The sequence below is a fragment of the Neodiprion lecontei genome, chromosome 3 (genome assembly GCF_021901455.1).
Source record: "Neodiprion lecontei isolate iyNeoLeco1 chromosome 3, iyNeoLeco1.1, whole genome shotgun sequence".
Taxonomy (NCBI): domain Eukaryota; kingdom Metazoa; phylum Arthropoda; class Insecta; order Hymenoptera; family Diprionidae; genus Neodiprion; species Neodiprion lecontei.
The window spans coordinates 42,442,925-42,459,793 of NC_060262.1; the positions used below are offsets into that span (position 1 = coordinate 42,442,925).

The 16,869-nt window shown below is 38.3% G+C and overlaps 2 long non-coding RNA genes across 2 annotated transcripts; one reads left to right on the forward strand and one right to left on the reverse strand.

Annotated features, from left to right (window-relative positions):
* Positions 1–4,407: 4,407 nt before the first annotated feature.
* LOC124293693 lies at positions 4,408–10,949 on the reverse strand. The gene is made up of 3 exons (XR_006903575.1): positions 10,377–10,949; positions 5,123–5,272; positions 4,408–4,683 (listed from the first exon to the last, which is right to left on the reverse strand). It is a non-coding gene; the product is annotated as an uncharacterized LOC124293693 (long non-coding RNA).
* On the forward strand, positions 5,238–10,582 carry LOC124293694. The gene is made up of 3 exons (XR_006903576.1): positions 5,238–5,311; positions 5,489–5,608; positions 10,553–10,582. It is a non-coding gene; the product is annotated as an uncharacterized LOC124293694 (long non-coding RNA).
* Positions 10,950–16,869: the final 5,920 nt, after the last annotated feature.

The window sequence follows — 16,869 nt, forward strand, 5'->3', positions numbered from 1 at the left end:
AGATTTTGATAAAACGGATATTTCACATGTTTACATTATTAAGAGGATGCTATAGTCAGTCCTTACCGACCGCGTCAAATGTCGTTTATTTTGACTACGAACAAGTGTTGTCAAAATGCCGTAGTCAGCGCAATTCTGCATGCAACGCCGAATACAAATAGCAAAAAAAATGTGCTACTGTAATTGAATGACCATTTATTGAGGGAATAGGGTTTATTATTGCGTTTAGAATTACACTGAACGCGGCATTTTCACACTAGTGCTTTATAGGTAATGATAATAGCAAGAAAGAGTGACATTTTACTCGGACAGTAAAGACTGACTATGGCCTGCTATGGCATCCTCTTAAGGATACCAATAGTTCGTTATTATGGACTGTGGATTATACGACTTTGTATTCTTGCAACGATCATTGTTTCAGAATAGAATTTGAACATCGGTTAGATGTGTGATGCGAGAGTTTTTCGACATTTTGCTACAGCCTGGAAGCATCGGTATGAAGATGAAGGTTCACTATATATTTCGCCGAGAAACCCATCACGATTTTCAATGTTTTCCATTTTTCATTTGAGAATTGCATTGTTTTCTTTTATTTCCGGAACTGTGCGATAACAGTTTCAAATTTGATTCACTTCTCTAAAAATTCCCCGTTTCCAATCGAAATAAAAATCAGATTTGAATCGCCATAATTACATTTATGTGTTCAAATTCAATACCAATACCGTATACTGCATGTACAATACGTACATATTACTTGTACACTTAACGCAGTTTTGTGAACATGAGAAGGTTTAATTCACGTACGTATAATATACAAATAATATGTTCATGAGTATATTCGAATTCGTATGCGTGACTTAACCGTTCAACTGAAAATGTACGGATACAGAACATATTTCATACATAGTCCGTTGAAGGTGTACAAGAAATACTATCTTTGACAAATTTGTTATACGTGTACCGAGGAAAATTTCTAATTGTCGATAGCACACATTTATTAATTATTATTTTCAGTTCTCACTACAATCGAGAAATTTAGTTCTGGGTACGAAATTGCAATAAGCTTCGCAGTTAATTAGCCAGAAAATCTATTGTACCATTCAGTTGAATTACAGTCGCTGGGAACACATTCCCTTGTAACTATTGTGATAATTTGACGATGGCACAATAATAAATCGACGTTAAGGGTTTGGCTGAGTGAAAAATTTAATTAGTAGTAGGTATTTAAACGGACAGGTTCAATGCTGCAATATACCACGTTAGCGTAATTTCCACGATATTCAAACCGCTGTTCTAACGATACTCATTACGACACAAGAATCTTCTGGTAATCATAATAAATGATTTTTTTTCAGTTTGCACACACGCGATAGAACAAAAATTATCGATAACACACTGGCTGTGCACAGCGAATATAGGGTGTGTGACGCGCACGAAGCAGCGAAGAGTCTCATTGTGTACATTACCCATAAAAGTGAAAAACATGCAATATGTGTATATTAACGATTGACGAAACAATAATAATACTTCATACACACTGTACCATATTCATCAATTACACATATAGGTATGTAACGCGTACGAGAGATAGGGAAGACCGAGATGTTGTACGGTCAGCGCGAACGTACGTCACGTTTCGAATCCGAAGGCACGGAGGGGTGAAAAGATATTACTTATGTCGTTAGAGGCGGTTGTTATTGATCACGCGGTTATATTCGCTACACAACAATATTCCACAGCACGCCTCCCAGCGTGGGGTCAGTGACGATACGTCATGAATGGGTCACGTGCCGGGGGGTCCGGCGCCAAGACGAGCTCTGCCATTGGTCGGCGACAATCTGACAGGCACGGAGTTGAACTCTCACGCAGGATTCACGAGGTGCGAAACGAAGAGACGAAAAAGAAAATCAAAAAAAAAAAAGAAACATCAGCTTATTTTATTGTTTATTTTGTGTACAACGCCAAATAAAAGTGTCAAACATGTCTACGTTTATTGCTCGTTAGCACTTCCCATCGTTGCCTTAATTATACAATCAACTGGTTTCTGTACCATATTTTTTTCTACCAGAGTTCATTTACTGTTGAAGAACGTATATTTGGATATGGGGATATAAATTTTAATTGAGTCAAATACGATTTGTTTATTGTTAAAAAAATTTTCCAGATCATTACTGAGCTCGACTGAAATTTGATAATAATAACAAAAAATTTATTCCACCATATCCGAATATACGTTTGTTAACGGTAAATAAACTCTTTTCTCATTGTGCACTTATGTTGAACGTAATATATTATTCACACTTTTATTGATGATTCTTAATTTTTCAGCTGGTATTCGCCGGTAATTATCGCCTGACTCAATGTCCCGAACGCAAAATTCATACAGTCTTTACTTTATCAGAGTGTAAACATTTATGCGATTGAATTTGCATAAAGATATTTGCATACGTAGCACATATGCACGTACCTATACGAGAAGGAAAACGTATGGGGTCGAGGTAAGAAAAAAGGCGAGAAAGAAAATAGCTGCAGCAGGATGGAGAAATTTTTTTTAAAAATATTTTCACGTCGCAGCTAGTAGCATGACCTCGTTTGAATCAAGCAATTTTCATCCAAACAATATCTATTTGCACGGCAACAAATATCACCCGAGTTATGACAAGTGGCAGTGTACATGGTTTATTTTTTTGCACATGTTGTACCTGTTTTGTATAGATCTGCCGCAGAGATCTGACCTCCGGTACTATAATTGTACATACGTACGTACCGTCAAACTGCTTGAATGGTTGTTTGATTTTGAAAACAAGGAAAATCATAATCCCATGGTCGTCAATTCGTTAAAAATACGATTATACGGAGGTTGTCGTTTTCAGGCTGAAATAAAACATCGGCGAAGAAGAATGGGAGGGAAGATATTTGTTTGTTGAAAGAAGTTTTGGCGCGTCAGATCTTGCGTCGGTTATTATTTGCGAGATAAACAACAAAGCGAAATTAAAACAATCTACGACGAAATGATATTATAAAAGTCCGAACCTCTGCTCCAAGATATGAAAGCTCTGAACCGAGTACAAACGTTTCACGTTGAAAACACACATAGTACATTCCGTGTCAACTTAGCCTGCTTCATGTATACTATATTACCATCGCCACCTTAGATTTTCTCGCCGAATAAATACAATATGTCGTACGAGGTGAAGTGTCTGAAAAAATAAGACGAGAAAATTTGCACATGTTTCCGACAATTGCGGCCAATTGTTAATCTTTGACTCGATAATTTAAAATATCGATTGCATCCTGGTCTTCCGCACTTATAAATTCCAAATCTCGTTACAGCTTAGGTGTGAAAAGATATTTAGAATAAAAAAACTTGCCAAACTGCAGTGTGGACTGTAAAAGACTATCGCGTTTATCAAGGAGCTGCGGTGTTGGGATGAATTCGAGAATTTTTCACACTTTACCTTTCTAAGGTGATCTACATGGTGCCAATTAAAAAAACAAGTCGCTGACGGCGAGATCAGTACCTAATGGATGCATGCTGACAGGTTGGAATGCCCGGTATACCCGCATCTTATATAGGTATACACTATATATTATACATATCGATTGCGCTCGGCTTGTTTGTCCGTTTGTGATTTATTTATTCTTCTGTAACTCTTGCTGGTCTGACATCCTAAAAATACTCGATGTAAATTCGATAATCTTTGTCTTCGTCCGTTTATGAGCATAATATACACACACAAATATACGTTGACCGGTATCGTTATCGCAGGTCGCGAGGTCAGCGGTGCCACGGTTAGTTGCGATTGTGGTGGTAGAAGTTATATTTTGATAACTCGGTAGCTACCGTCATATTCTCCGGGGTGCGTATACATAACGCGATACATAACGTTCTCCATTGACGTATTATATGTTCGCTGTGATACATATGTGCTCGATTTAATCTTGATTCCCCTCCTTATTTATAACCGTTTATGATTATTTAAACATTAGCACACGTACTTTTAGATCGATTTCACATTCACTTATTCGCACAGGCATTATACATAGATGAAATATTTTTCTAGTCATTTATAAATACGCTAACTCTGGATGGAAGAGGAGCTCGAAGACGAGCATGCAATGATGTCGAGTGATATTCATGCACCCGCAACACAGGATGAACCTGGGACGTAATTTGAAACGTTGAAATGTTCGGGAACAAAGTTATGTCAAATGATGAAGCAGAATTTGGAAAACATAATAACAATAATAATAATAAATAACTATCACGAAGTTAGTGCTAAAGAATTATGAATTAGATTGCAACCGTCAAGGTTGACGATGTTGAGTTCCCCTCAAATTTACATAACTATATGTATACGTAAACTTGAACTTTGTCCATTCCAATACACCATTTTATAAAAAGAAGTTTATAGAAATCATTACAGATGATCTCACAACGAATCTTTGACGATGAAAAAAGTAATGTAGATAAATTTTACTACTCGCAAAAGGGGTAATCCAGTAAAAATGTTCGATCAATCAGCGCTGTTCATCTAACATTTGACATTCATAAATTTTATTTCACATTTTGTCGATTCTCGGATCTGGAGCTATGAATAATAGGCTAATTAGATCTATGCTTATCCTTAAAAGACCGCTCGACTCGCCACCGAAGTTCGACTCAATTTTTATTGAAACAATCTGTAAGGAAAAATGTTTGTTACTTGTTGACTGTGAAACTTGGGTGCACCTACCGCATACCGGATCATGGGGAGTATAATGTACCGTAAAATGAAAGAAGCAGGGATAAACCGTGTGGCTAGAAACTTCCGGCAATTATCAGTTCGGCGTATCGCTCGATGTCTGTTCGAGATAAGCGTCTGATCGAAAGACACGCATGGAAAGAGCTAACATTCGTATATCTTGCGCCAAGGTTATTTATAGAATATCCATGCTAGGAATCGCCGTAACAATTATTGGTAACAACCAAGACGGGCATATACGCATAAGTAATGTGGGAAATGGTTGGGAAAACGCGCTGCGTATAATTCCAATCTGCTCCCTTTTGCCCGACAGCTGCATCGATTCGAAGGACGAACATGCGAAGCGAATAATGCGTATATTAATTGTTTATAATTACTGCTTTCCGGTTATCGGTCAGAACTCGGAAGACGTCATATGCAGAGCCAAGAGTCATATCCACTGATCGTAAACTTATTGTTGAGTTGACGAAGCCGTTTTAATCGTGACACATCTTACCGTTATTCATCGATCGTGTATTCTGTCTGGACTGAAATGGAAAGTAAAAAGTAAAATCAAGAAACTAGAGGTACATAAGATATCATGCAAATAAGGCTAGATGATGAGGGGTATAGAAAAAAGCAGGAAAAGAAATGTTATATTTAAATTTATACTTGCGGATGTGTAAGAAATTTGTCGGACGATAAAATAAGATCGGATGATCAACGCATGGCGGAAAATCTGTAAGAGAATTGTTTGTTTCCAGATTCCGGATCGTATGAGGATTGTAGAAACAAATGGGGAAGTTTAAAAGATACTACGTCAAACTCGACGGCTGGCTCACGTGGTGGCGTTGCGGATCACATTTCAACCTCCAAGAAGAAATGTAAGGAAATAAGAAAAGGAGAGGAAAAAATTTATTTTTACTCCTCATTCCGAACGTGTGATGTGCATATTCAACTCCATGCTATACATATACAAATTTATCTTATACGGGCGTGAGTACGGTAAGACAACAACTTTCAGTGGGGTCCCTATCAATGAGCCCGCGATTACGATTTTTTGACCATCACTGCGAAATACTGTTGAATATTGCGTCAATCTGAGATACATGGAAGCTTGACGAGCCTCACGTGACGATTCGCAGCACCAGGTTGCGTCAGGTGCAAAGATAATCAGATTCAGTAAACATTGCCTGGGTTTGCAACAATTGTATAAATTCTCACACACGTAGAGTTGCATTTCGAAGCATGCATAGTTGCGTCAAATCGCACAGCCGCAACTACATTTCACCAATTACCAGATCGTGTTAAACGGAATTACGTATGGTCGAACGAAAAGCTCGATAAATATAATAGTTGAATATTATCAGTTCATGGAGTAGTAATATATTCAGCTCGTGGCATGGATTTCCGGCATTTTATAACGCTCGCGCGTAACGAAGAGCCTGACGATGCTAGTCAGGAAAAATTTGATGGACTGTAAGACGATAAGTGCTTGATCATCGATTACGACCCCGGCCCGAGTTATCACAGTTTAGGGTCACGCGTGCCGAACCTTTATTCCCCTGTGCCCCCTACTTATGCACAGAAATATATGTGTACGCGTGTTAATATATATCCTTAACGGGGCACTGGTCCAACTCCGTGATTGACGCATATCGTGATGCAGTAATTTAGAACCTTCGTTATGCGCTGGAATGCTGCGATAGAACGCGTTTCTACCAAACCGGACTCTGATTTACCCAATGCAGCGTCACGATGGTGCGCCGAATTGCACAGAAGTTCGCCTTGTGGCTATCATTTAATGAAAAAGTTGGCGATGTTTATTTGAGGTCGAGTTCTTAATTTCATTATTATATCTCGGTTCGAATTTCTGCTTCAATGCAGACTCCAACGTATCGCATATCGGGTTATTTGTGTGTCGAAAAAAAGCGAGAAAAATACAATCTAACCAGAGATAGGCAATTCGGGGAACACCAATTTAGCCACTTCCCAGTTTTCAATTTCGAAAGATTTGCAGATTGACTCTCGACTTCATTTTTCCTCCACAGATATTTCATCGTATTAAAACAAAAATACTTTCCAAGGATTCACACTCGGTTGAAACTGTATGAGATTAAGAGATATTGAAAAAATGTACATCATTATTTCATCGATTAATCTGTATGATATTCTTGCAAGCTTACAGCTCGAAACATGGCATTTGCGCAGTTCCGATATTATTGTACTTATACTTAGATGCGTACACAGCCATGGTTGGTCAAGATCTTAGATCGGTCCGCGTTGACGCTGGACGGAATAGGATGACGCAATATTACACCGATATCGGGTCATTCCCCGCAAATTGTCGAGTCGAGAGATTCTAATCGTAAGACTAAAAAAAAAAAAATGCTCAAGAGACCCGGAAGTGAAAAGCTACCTCGTGTATCATGCGTGATACAACGTGAATCGCATAACGCTCTAAAAATGAAGTAAAAATTGTAGAATGTAGATTATTACCTTTTTTTTTAAGGCTTTTCTGGAGTTTGAATTACAGGGATTAGGACGGCGAGTGACTCTCGCTTTCCACATTGGCTGCATGAATTGATCGTACCTGATGCTAATTTCATTCGACATACGTACATACGTGCCTGTATAAAATGCAGGTTGACAAAACAACCAAGTGAGTATAGAAAGAGAGTCTATATGGGTACGCATATAGCTCTCACATATCATAATGTTACCTTTCCTCTTTCGAACATCAAGGTTTGTAGGATTCACCTGTTGAAACAAACGTATTTTGCTTCTTCTATACCGAATAACAAGGGTTTATTTTTCTGACACCGCGTGCACCCTGGAAGCTCCAGCGAGGTCAAATCTAGGCCTCGGCATTAGTCTAAACAAACTGCTGGCGTATGGGAACATTTCAGATTGGGGAGCGCTAATTTATCTGTAACGATAACGAAATGGAAGATGATGAATAGTTTATTATTTTATACTATTCCATGATGCGATCAGTCGATTCCTGCGACAAAATACAGTTATACTTGAGTTGAATGTAATTATAATACGCGTCTGGAATACACTTGAGTTACAAATATAGCCTTAAATTGTGAAATACTTTTTCCCTCGAGGAAATTGCAAATTGAATCGTGAGAAATGGATATAGTTGGACAAGTTTCTTATTAATTAATGGTAGGCGGGATACTTTCTCCATCCTCTTCGATTCCGCTTTACATTTTCATCTTTAAAAATAGCCGCAATGTCTGGAAAAACCGCATCGATAAGTCCCGTAAGGCGTGCGATTGTCTATATCTGAAAATGAATGAACGAACGAACGTACGACGAAAGAGACTGATATGACAATGGATCGTGGAAGAAGGCGCGTGTCGAAATCACCATTGCGTCGACTTCGTACGTATCTTCAAGTTAAACTTCATACCAGCAGACGGACAGGTGCTCTACTCACGCTGATATCATATAACTGACCTGCGCATTCTGAGACATCAGAAATTCATTTTCGGCAACGAATTAATTATTGAACGTGAGAATTTTTATAACGCAGGTTTGCAACCAAAAACTACACAGGTTTTTTTATGCCGTTTCTTATAGGTTTTCGTTCACTGAAACTGGGGGAAATTTCCATCACGTCTGGTTTCTTCTTCAACTCGTGATTGTAGTTTCATTTGGAGTGAAGCTCCCGTTTAATTCGAAAACTGGTATCATATTCTTGATTCTAAAAATCCTATGCAAACGTGTTTTCTTGCTTCCATTTAATGTGTATTAGAGTGAGACTCGCGAATAAGTAGAAACAGGGAAACCGACAATGGAAAGCGGAAACCTGTTCGGAGGTGTACCAAAGAGAAGAAGAAAACGTTTCATAGGCGAAAAGAATGGACACGGAATGTTAAACACATTTCATAGAGAAATTACTTGTTTAATTTTATAAGAAATATTGATTGGTTTAATGTAGTAAAATGGTGGTTTTTTCATTATTGTTATGCTTTTTTCATGCAAACGCCTTGTATTTTACAAGAATACCGTACGTGACGGAAGGAAATGGAAGTCATTTTTGGATTCAGCACACTTGAAAACTTAATATTCACCACAAACATCCCATGCTGCATAAAAAAAAAAAATTTTTTTGCAGACTTATGTTATCGGTGCGCCCATTCAAAAGGCTTTGATTGAAAAAGTTAAGTGGAAGTAAGGTAGCCAGCCTCCAAAACCCCTTTCAACACGTGTTGTGAAAATTCTTGCTTATTCGTCATTATGGGATACGCGATAGGTAACCTACTTATTATACCGTGACTCGTGATTCAGGATAATTTCCGAGCGACGCCCGTGCATAAAGGAAAGAGGCAGAAGGGGGGTTGGAGAGAGGGGGGATTTCTTTGGAATTTCTGTGTCATCACAAATACCAACGGAAGGAAGGGAGGGAGTCATTTGTTTTTCCTCATTTTTTCTTCCTTAGTTGAATACCTTTTTTAAACCTCTGCGGCTGATTTATTAGTGCATTTTTTATAGATAGTTAGGTTATACAATATATGTTTTATACAATATTTATACACCTATTACACGGGGAGATTGCAGGGCATTGTCAAATTAATTATTGGTGATTTTTGTACTGGGGATTTGTTTTTCTCTACTTCTATTTCAGATCCAATATCGTACCCTTTTGAAAAATGTAAATTAAGAAGAAGTTACTCACAATCATGCTGTCCCTTAGGCTGACAGAAACCAAGTTTCGTCATTACGCTTGAACTGGTGTAAACATTTGAAAATTCGTAAGCGTATAGATTACTTTTTGAAACGCGTACAAATTTTCCTGCCATGTGCATGCCGTCAAGATTTTTTTTAAAACCCAAGATTACAATAACCAGAAGAAGCGTGAAAAAAACGATGAAAAATGGTGTGATTACATGTAAAAAGAGTTCAATATTTATACAGGTATCATTTATATCGTTTGCCCACTGCCAGATACTGCCTAGATACGCTATTTTTTATGCCTTTCAGCGTGCGCAGCTTTTTCGCCATAGTGTGAGTGTCCGCATACGTATATCGGTGTACCATGGAAATCATTCTCGTGTCAAACGGAATTACCCGTATTACGTAAATCGGACACTTGTAACCAGGGTTCAAAAGTCAGAACGCGGATATTAATACAAAACTTGTTTGTACAACGTAATGTGTGTTTTCCGTACCTATAAAAATTATGAGGGTCTAGTTCTGAATTATTCGATTCACAAACTCGAATATTCTCGCATAACGTTGCGGCTTTCGGAATAGGAATATGTTATGCAACTCGTAGGATCTTACCTCTCAACGTGTAAAAATTATCGTCACGTATGACATTTCTCGTTATGAATCGTCGGATTTGACATTCGTTGCAGAAATTTAGGTATATAATCCCGTTAAATGAGCAAATTTTGATACTGTTATATGTGTGTATAATAAATTTGCGGATACCTAAATCGATAATGTTAATGAAACAGCAATAAATTGACTGCTCCACAACTCCGTTACGATAACCTTACAGTAGGTCAGTCGCGTGAATAGTGAATTTATATGTTCATCGGGTCTCTTATCTGTCGGCCCTCCTTGCGATATTATAACCCTCTTGTATTTGTCACTTTAAATATGATTTACGGGCATTGTGTATTATACATGTACCTTGTTTACACACGGAGACTTGCGCATGTAGGACTCAATCGGTTATTCCTGGAAACGAAGTCTGCATTTGGAAGCCTCGCACTTACACTTTGATAAATTATTAAAATATCCAATTCTCCGTCAGTGGTGATAACGTTTCATTGACCACGTAGTTTCTTTCTTTCGAAAATTCTGAGCGAAATCATGGAGACCAGCTTCATGGGTCCCAAGACAAACATCGATAAGAGAAGGCTGATACGGTTGCCAACGGACAGGCGGAATTATTTGCAAGAGTCTTGACGTAGGTATACCGGTACGTATATCCATAATGGAGAATGAACGAACGAGCCGTGTTTCACCTTCGGTGTATTTAACAAAATGTGCTGACTGTTACTTCCCGTGAGACCGAAGCACTGAACAACAAATGCGGACACGATGTCTCGGGGATTGCACGAGTATTATGTTGAACTGCTCCAAATTGCGTCAGTACACAACAGCATCATTTTTTCGAGCCACGACTGTACACGCAAAAGTCTTGAAGACGTAGAAAGCATCAACGATGATCCGTATAATCGATTCTCAATTCTGTGGTTATGATCATTTATAGTGAAAAACAGAGCATCGTACCGGGATTATACCCACGTACATCGTTATGCATGTATCGTACAATACGTTATATCCGAAGCTACCAATGATCAGCCAAAACTCATGCCGTAGCCACACAAAACTATGCTGATTTGGAAAATGACCATTGAGATCTAAGACGTCGAAAGACACCAGGATTGGTGCCTCTGGTGCTAGCAAATCACCTTACACTTACTGCTGAATGAACGGTTAAGATAAATATACAATGCGAGACGGGAATTGAAAGTTAACGGTAAGATGGATAATTAAATTTTTTTACTCAAAAAACTAGTGCTCAAACTTTAAACACGTTTTTCTCAAAACGCGCGGTGTAGGTACACAATATCTTGAGCTGTAGTCGACGAGTCGACTTGAGATTTAGTAAAAATATTCAAAGGAATATTCATTCCGTTTGACGGACAGTTTTTTTTTTCATCCTTTGTTCAATAGGTATTAATAATAGTTTATCGTATTTTTGAGCCGAAAGGAGAGAAAAAGTTTTATAAATTTTTTTGTCATCACCAAACAGGAAAAAAGATCCGTCGGATGAAAGTTAATATAATACAGTCGATGAGCACATTTTTTTGCGTCAGACCACAGATCATTACAATATCATTTACACCGACTGACGGCTCACGAAACCATCGAAAGGCCCGAAGAGACATATCTTTATCGAATGGTATTTTTTTTTAACACTCTTCTTAACATGTAAATGAGTTGATATCAAAAAATTATTAATATTGCATCAGTACTTTTTCCAAAAGTAATTGCCGAAAATTATCCTGCTTCGACGCTTGTTACAACGGTCACCCCTCAAAGAGAGTCTTAGTCATTTATCATCGTATGATTGATGATCGCAGTAAAATCTTAATTCGCTACACTAAATGTTACTAGACGAAAATTCACAAAATGACAATAATTTAACTCTTCAATATAATAGGAAATATCCGTTGTATTTAGGAAACTGCAGTGAGTATGGTTAAAATGATGCAATTTTTGTTTGTAATTGGATCACGTATACGATTTATATTAGTCACGGTTTGTAGATTGTTAACCAAAAAGTTTGTTTGACATTAAAGACATTATACGAAGCTCGATTATTTTTCTGTTTTCAATAATGAGGGTTCAAATGTTCGATCCAATGTGAAGAAAAATCCGTTTCACATGTGACACATGCCTACATTCTCATTTACACACTCATGGGTATAAAGTCTCGGTAAGAGAGTCCGTAAATTCGTTCTTGGACTCTGTAACTCCGCACAATTCATGTATTGAAACTTGCCGCAATTATTATCGCGACGATGAATTATCTATAATCGTTCGATTCGAATTGATTATTCCCAAAGAGTTCAATTGATATCTGCGCGAAGAGCGTCAATAATTCCTAGTGACGGAAAAATTGCAGGAAAATGATTGATAACTTGACAGTCGCAGAGTTAATTAGTTATACTCGATATACCCATATTACATATCACATACAACTTGCCGACCTTGGTTTTCCATCAATCAAGATTTCAAACAATTCATCTGTCGTTATTTTTTTTTCGCATGTTTGAAATTTCGGTATATCGGCCATTCCAAGTTTTAACCCCTACCCAAAAAAATGTTGCAAGAATTTTCAGACCGCTGCATACAAGGTATAGCTGATAGTAATATTTGAAACGTATAAAAACTTCGAAGTCATTTTGCGTTGATATTGCGACTTGGCAAGAAAATTTTCCAACCGTCAGATAGAATGCAGAGCTTCGAGTTTGACGGTAAATTATTCATGATATTAATGTACAAAGAACGTCTTGCCTCGAAATTATTTGATATTGCACGGCGAGACAAGAAAAATAAAGGGGGGGAAACTTTGAATAATCGACGATAACTTGAGGACAAATTGTCAAACCGATACGACTGTGGAATATTACGTTGGTTGTCCGTGACTGTCGAGAAGGGCGGTCAAAAATAAATTGATAAACACAAGCAACGGAGGTATCATTGCGAGGCAAAACGCCTCGTGGTTGACCCCCGTCTGCACTTTGGCTCGATTGGCCAGCTTCTAGCTGACCTATGCTCGGTAAACGATTCCATTCCTTCGGTTTTTTCTTTACATTTTGTTGACTACCCCAAGCAGAGAGGTCAACGCCGCAGATTAATCGCGTTATTATATCACAGTTACGATATTTCCATTACATGGCGGTTGTTTATTGCTTCGCGTATATTGTTTGAAGCTTATACCGTTCAGTGTTACTCTCTGATTGTCATATGTGCGTTATACAAACACGTGTTAATGATATTGTGTTGAATAAACTTCTCGATACTCAGTTATGCGACGATTCGCTATTGCAAGATTGATTTTTATTCTTCTTATTCTTATTCCGTTTTCTATTATTGAAATCGAATTGCTTAGCACGCTGTTTTTGCAACTGTTTCGACTTCTGATGTACACGAACTCTGAGGATTCGTTCACGACGTGGATCGGCATATTCCGATCTGTGGAACGCACGTATTGTTAAGTTTGTTAAGACAATACGGTTTATCCCGCCTTGTCGCCTTTCGGATGTACTCACAGTCCTGTACCTCCACCTCGAGCCTCGCTTCTCGTATCAGAAGGACGTGGGTATGGAAAGGTCAAGAAAGGCCAAAGAGGCTATTCGGAGGTATCGAAGAGGCGACCTTGACTCTAGTTTCCGTGACTCTGCAGCTGGCAGCACCAAGGACACATACAACATTATAATAAGCCGAGCGAGCCAAGCGCTGCTGCACTATTATTAGTGTGCAGCAAGTCGCGCGCGTGCGGGTCGTTTCGCACTTTTGCACAGTAATCTGCGGAGCGAACTCGTAAGACCTCCACAATAGGGTTTAGAATCCGGACCATTCTTCGGATCGAATAGCGGGTTCTACTTAACACTTCGACCGATCTGAAAAGGATTTGGATTGAATGTACTCTCTAAATGTGAATTTTTTTTAGTTTTAGATATGCACTGGTTTTTTCAGTGGTGTAGGTATTAATAACTGGAAATCAGTGAATTTTCACTGATTCAGGAGAATTGCTAATATTACAGCAAGGAAACACAGTATAGGTACTTATACTGCAGCGGTGCCATTAGTTACCACACTCTATTTTGACGCTGTTCAATCTACAGCTCCTCCATTGGAACTGTAACTCCTCCTCTATAGACATATTGTTACAGCGACACTCAAGTTTTCGGAATGAATAATCCAAGGGCTATTAAGACATGATTTTGATAAGTTTCAATGACATTGGAAAATTAGGTGCTGCATTTAAACGGTATTTATTCAACCTTCTTAGGAATACAAAAACCCTTCTAATGAGAGGAGCTCCACGTTAATATAAATACAAAATTCCTATATTTATTAATACATTGAACTGCAATTAAATGATAGTTATAAACTATAAATTTTTATCATTAACAATAAACATAGAAGTGTGATTTAGAGTAATCAATTATTAAATATCTACAATAAATACAATTATTACATCAAAATCGATGGATCTTTATCATCGGGGTAGGGTTTTGAGCGTCAAAGGAGGGTTTGAAGCGAGCAGGCTTAACCTTTTTTCGGACATTTTTATCGTCAAAGCAGGGTCTAATATTGCATTGAAATAAAACATACTTTACCATCTTTAAACCCTGCGTGGGGTTTAAATTAGGCGTTAAATTTCGACTCGGGTCACTTCTCATCCATTATCAGTCATACTGCAGGAAAATAAACCCCCGAACAAATACGGATCGTCTGCTAAATGATCAGCTGATTATAACTATGTATCTTTCACGCTGTGTACAGTATACCGTTGTCGTACTCGTGTTTTTTTCCGCATCAATTCAGGGTTGTTCGCGAAGCAAGTTATGAGATGCAAAATTTGCTCAAGCGTTACTCTTTATCGCGTGCATCTTCTTTTCTCCTTTTTATTTACGTTTATTTTAAGCTGTGCAAAATAAAAAGAAGCGAGTGCAACATCACCCGAGTTTGTATTTTGGCACCACTTTATCAGTGCATACATTAAAATTCCGCTGACCAGCAAAACTATAGAACTAAATGTATAATAAACAGCGATTAAAATGCCCCACGTATGAATAATGATAACGTATACAACTTATGTTATGTACGACGATTGTGAAACTGCTGTAACGTGATTTGCATACGTATACACACGTACGACATGTGGTGTTACATGTTTAAAAAGACGACTATTTTTGGTACGTCTATTTGATAGATTGAGTCTAATTTTTTTGCCCTAGTTGCAAGATTATACTGACAGAAATGAAAACGGTGGACGACAATGAGGCAAAGAGGGAGGGAGAGAGATAGATAAATAGACAGATAAATAGGTGGAAGGATATTTATTTGATCGCGGGGTGATACCTCCTAGCGACTGTAGATATGTATAAAATAAAGAAAGAGGTCGGTGAACCGAAGCAATAGGATTAAGACTGTACTAGCACAGTCAAATTATAGCGCCACGGTTAAGCCAGATTCGCACTACTGGCCTCAGACAAAGAGGCGTAAGTACAAAAAAACATACACACACACAGAGAGCAGCATGTTCCACATAAATCATACGTCATACAATGCATCGAACGATTCCATTCAGAGAGAGAGAGAGAGAGCGAGAGAGAGAGAGAGAGAGAGAGAGAGAAAAGAAATATAAAAGTGATTTTTGTGTGAAAACAAGAAGAAGAGGGAACGCCGTCATTTTGCGAAAGTGTTAACAGGTTATGCACGTAATACCGATATCACAACCGCACAGAAACGTGTGAAGTAATTAGCATGGGAATAACCGATCGGCGGAAAGAGCATGAGATTTGAAAGAATAAATTATGGCTTCCCATCTGTAACGAGTATCTTGTTATTTAATGTACGTATAGCGGAAGGGAACCCAAGTACTTTGTTAATACTCGTACACGCTATGCGGGCACGAAGCGGGCATCGGGTCTATATAGGTATGGGACTGCAGTCGGTTGTAAGAGTAAAGAGTGTCGATTGGAGCGCGGCGAGTGACTTAATCGCGCCAAGCTCGATCGCGCATCTAGGTCGTCGAGCTACGGCTTCGAGTACTCTCGCTTACACTCCCGGTAATAGTTTAGCTGTTACTTGATGAATCGTCTTTGCGGTTCGATATCCAGGCTCCACGCCGGCCGTGCTACGCGCGGATGCATCCTGTCTGAAGGAAAAGGTGGGAAAAAGTGGACAAGTAACTATAACTTGTTATATACCTGCACCTACCGTTACGTCCGACTAGCCCGAGTCAAGATTTAGCGCCTACTTTGAACCCTACGTAGGTTTTAGAAATAGTGAAGTAGGTTGTATTTCAACGCAGTAACAGACCTTACTTTGACGCTAAAAATTTTGGACATTTACCGATTTATCAATTTCAAGCTCAAACGAGTGGTCTGTTTGGAACCTCCTTTAACCCTACGGAGGTACGGTTAAACCTGCTTGCTTTACACTCACTTTCAACGCTTAAAACTATACCCCGCTGATAAAGGTCGATCGATTCTGATGCAATAATTGTATTTATTGTAGATATTTGATAATTGATTACTTTAAATTTACAGTTTATAACTATCATTTAATTCCAGTTCAATGTATTAATAAATTCTTGAATTTTGCATTTATATTAATTTAGAGCTCCTCTCGTTAATAGGTTGTTGTATTCCTAAGAACGTTGAATAAATATTGTTGAAATGCAACACTTGATGTTCAAATGTTACTGAAACTCATCCAAATCATGTCCAAATAGCCCTTTGATTATTCATTGCGAACACTTGAACCTCGCTGTAGTAATATATCTATAGAGGAAGAGTTACAGGTCCATTATAAGAGCCGTAGATCGAATAGCGTCGAAATAGGTTCTATCGTTTACTGACTACGTTAAAGT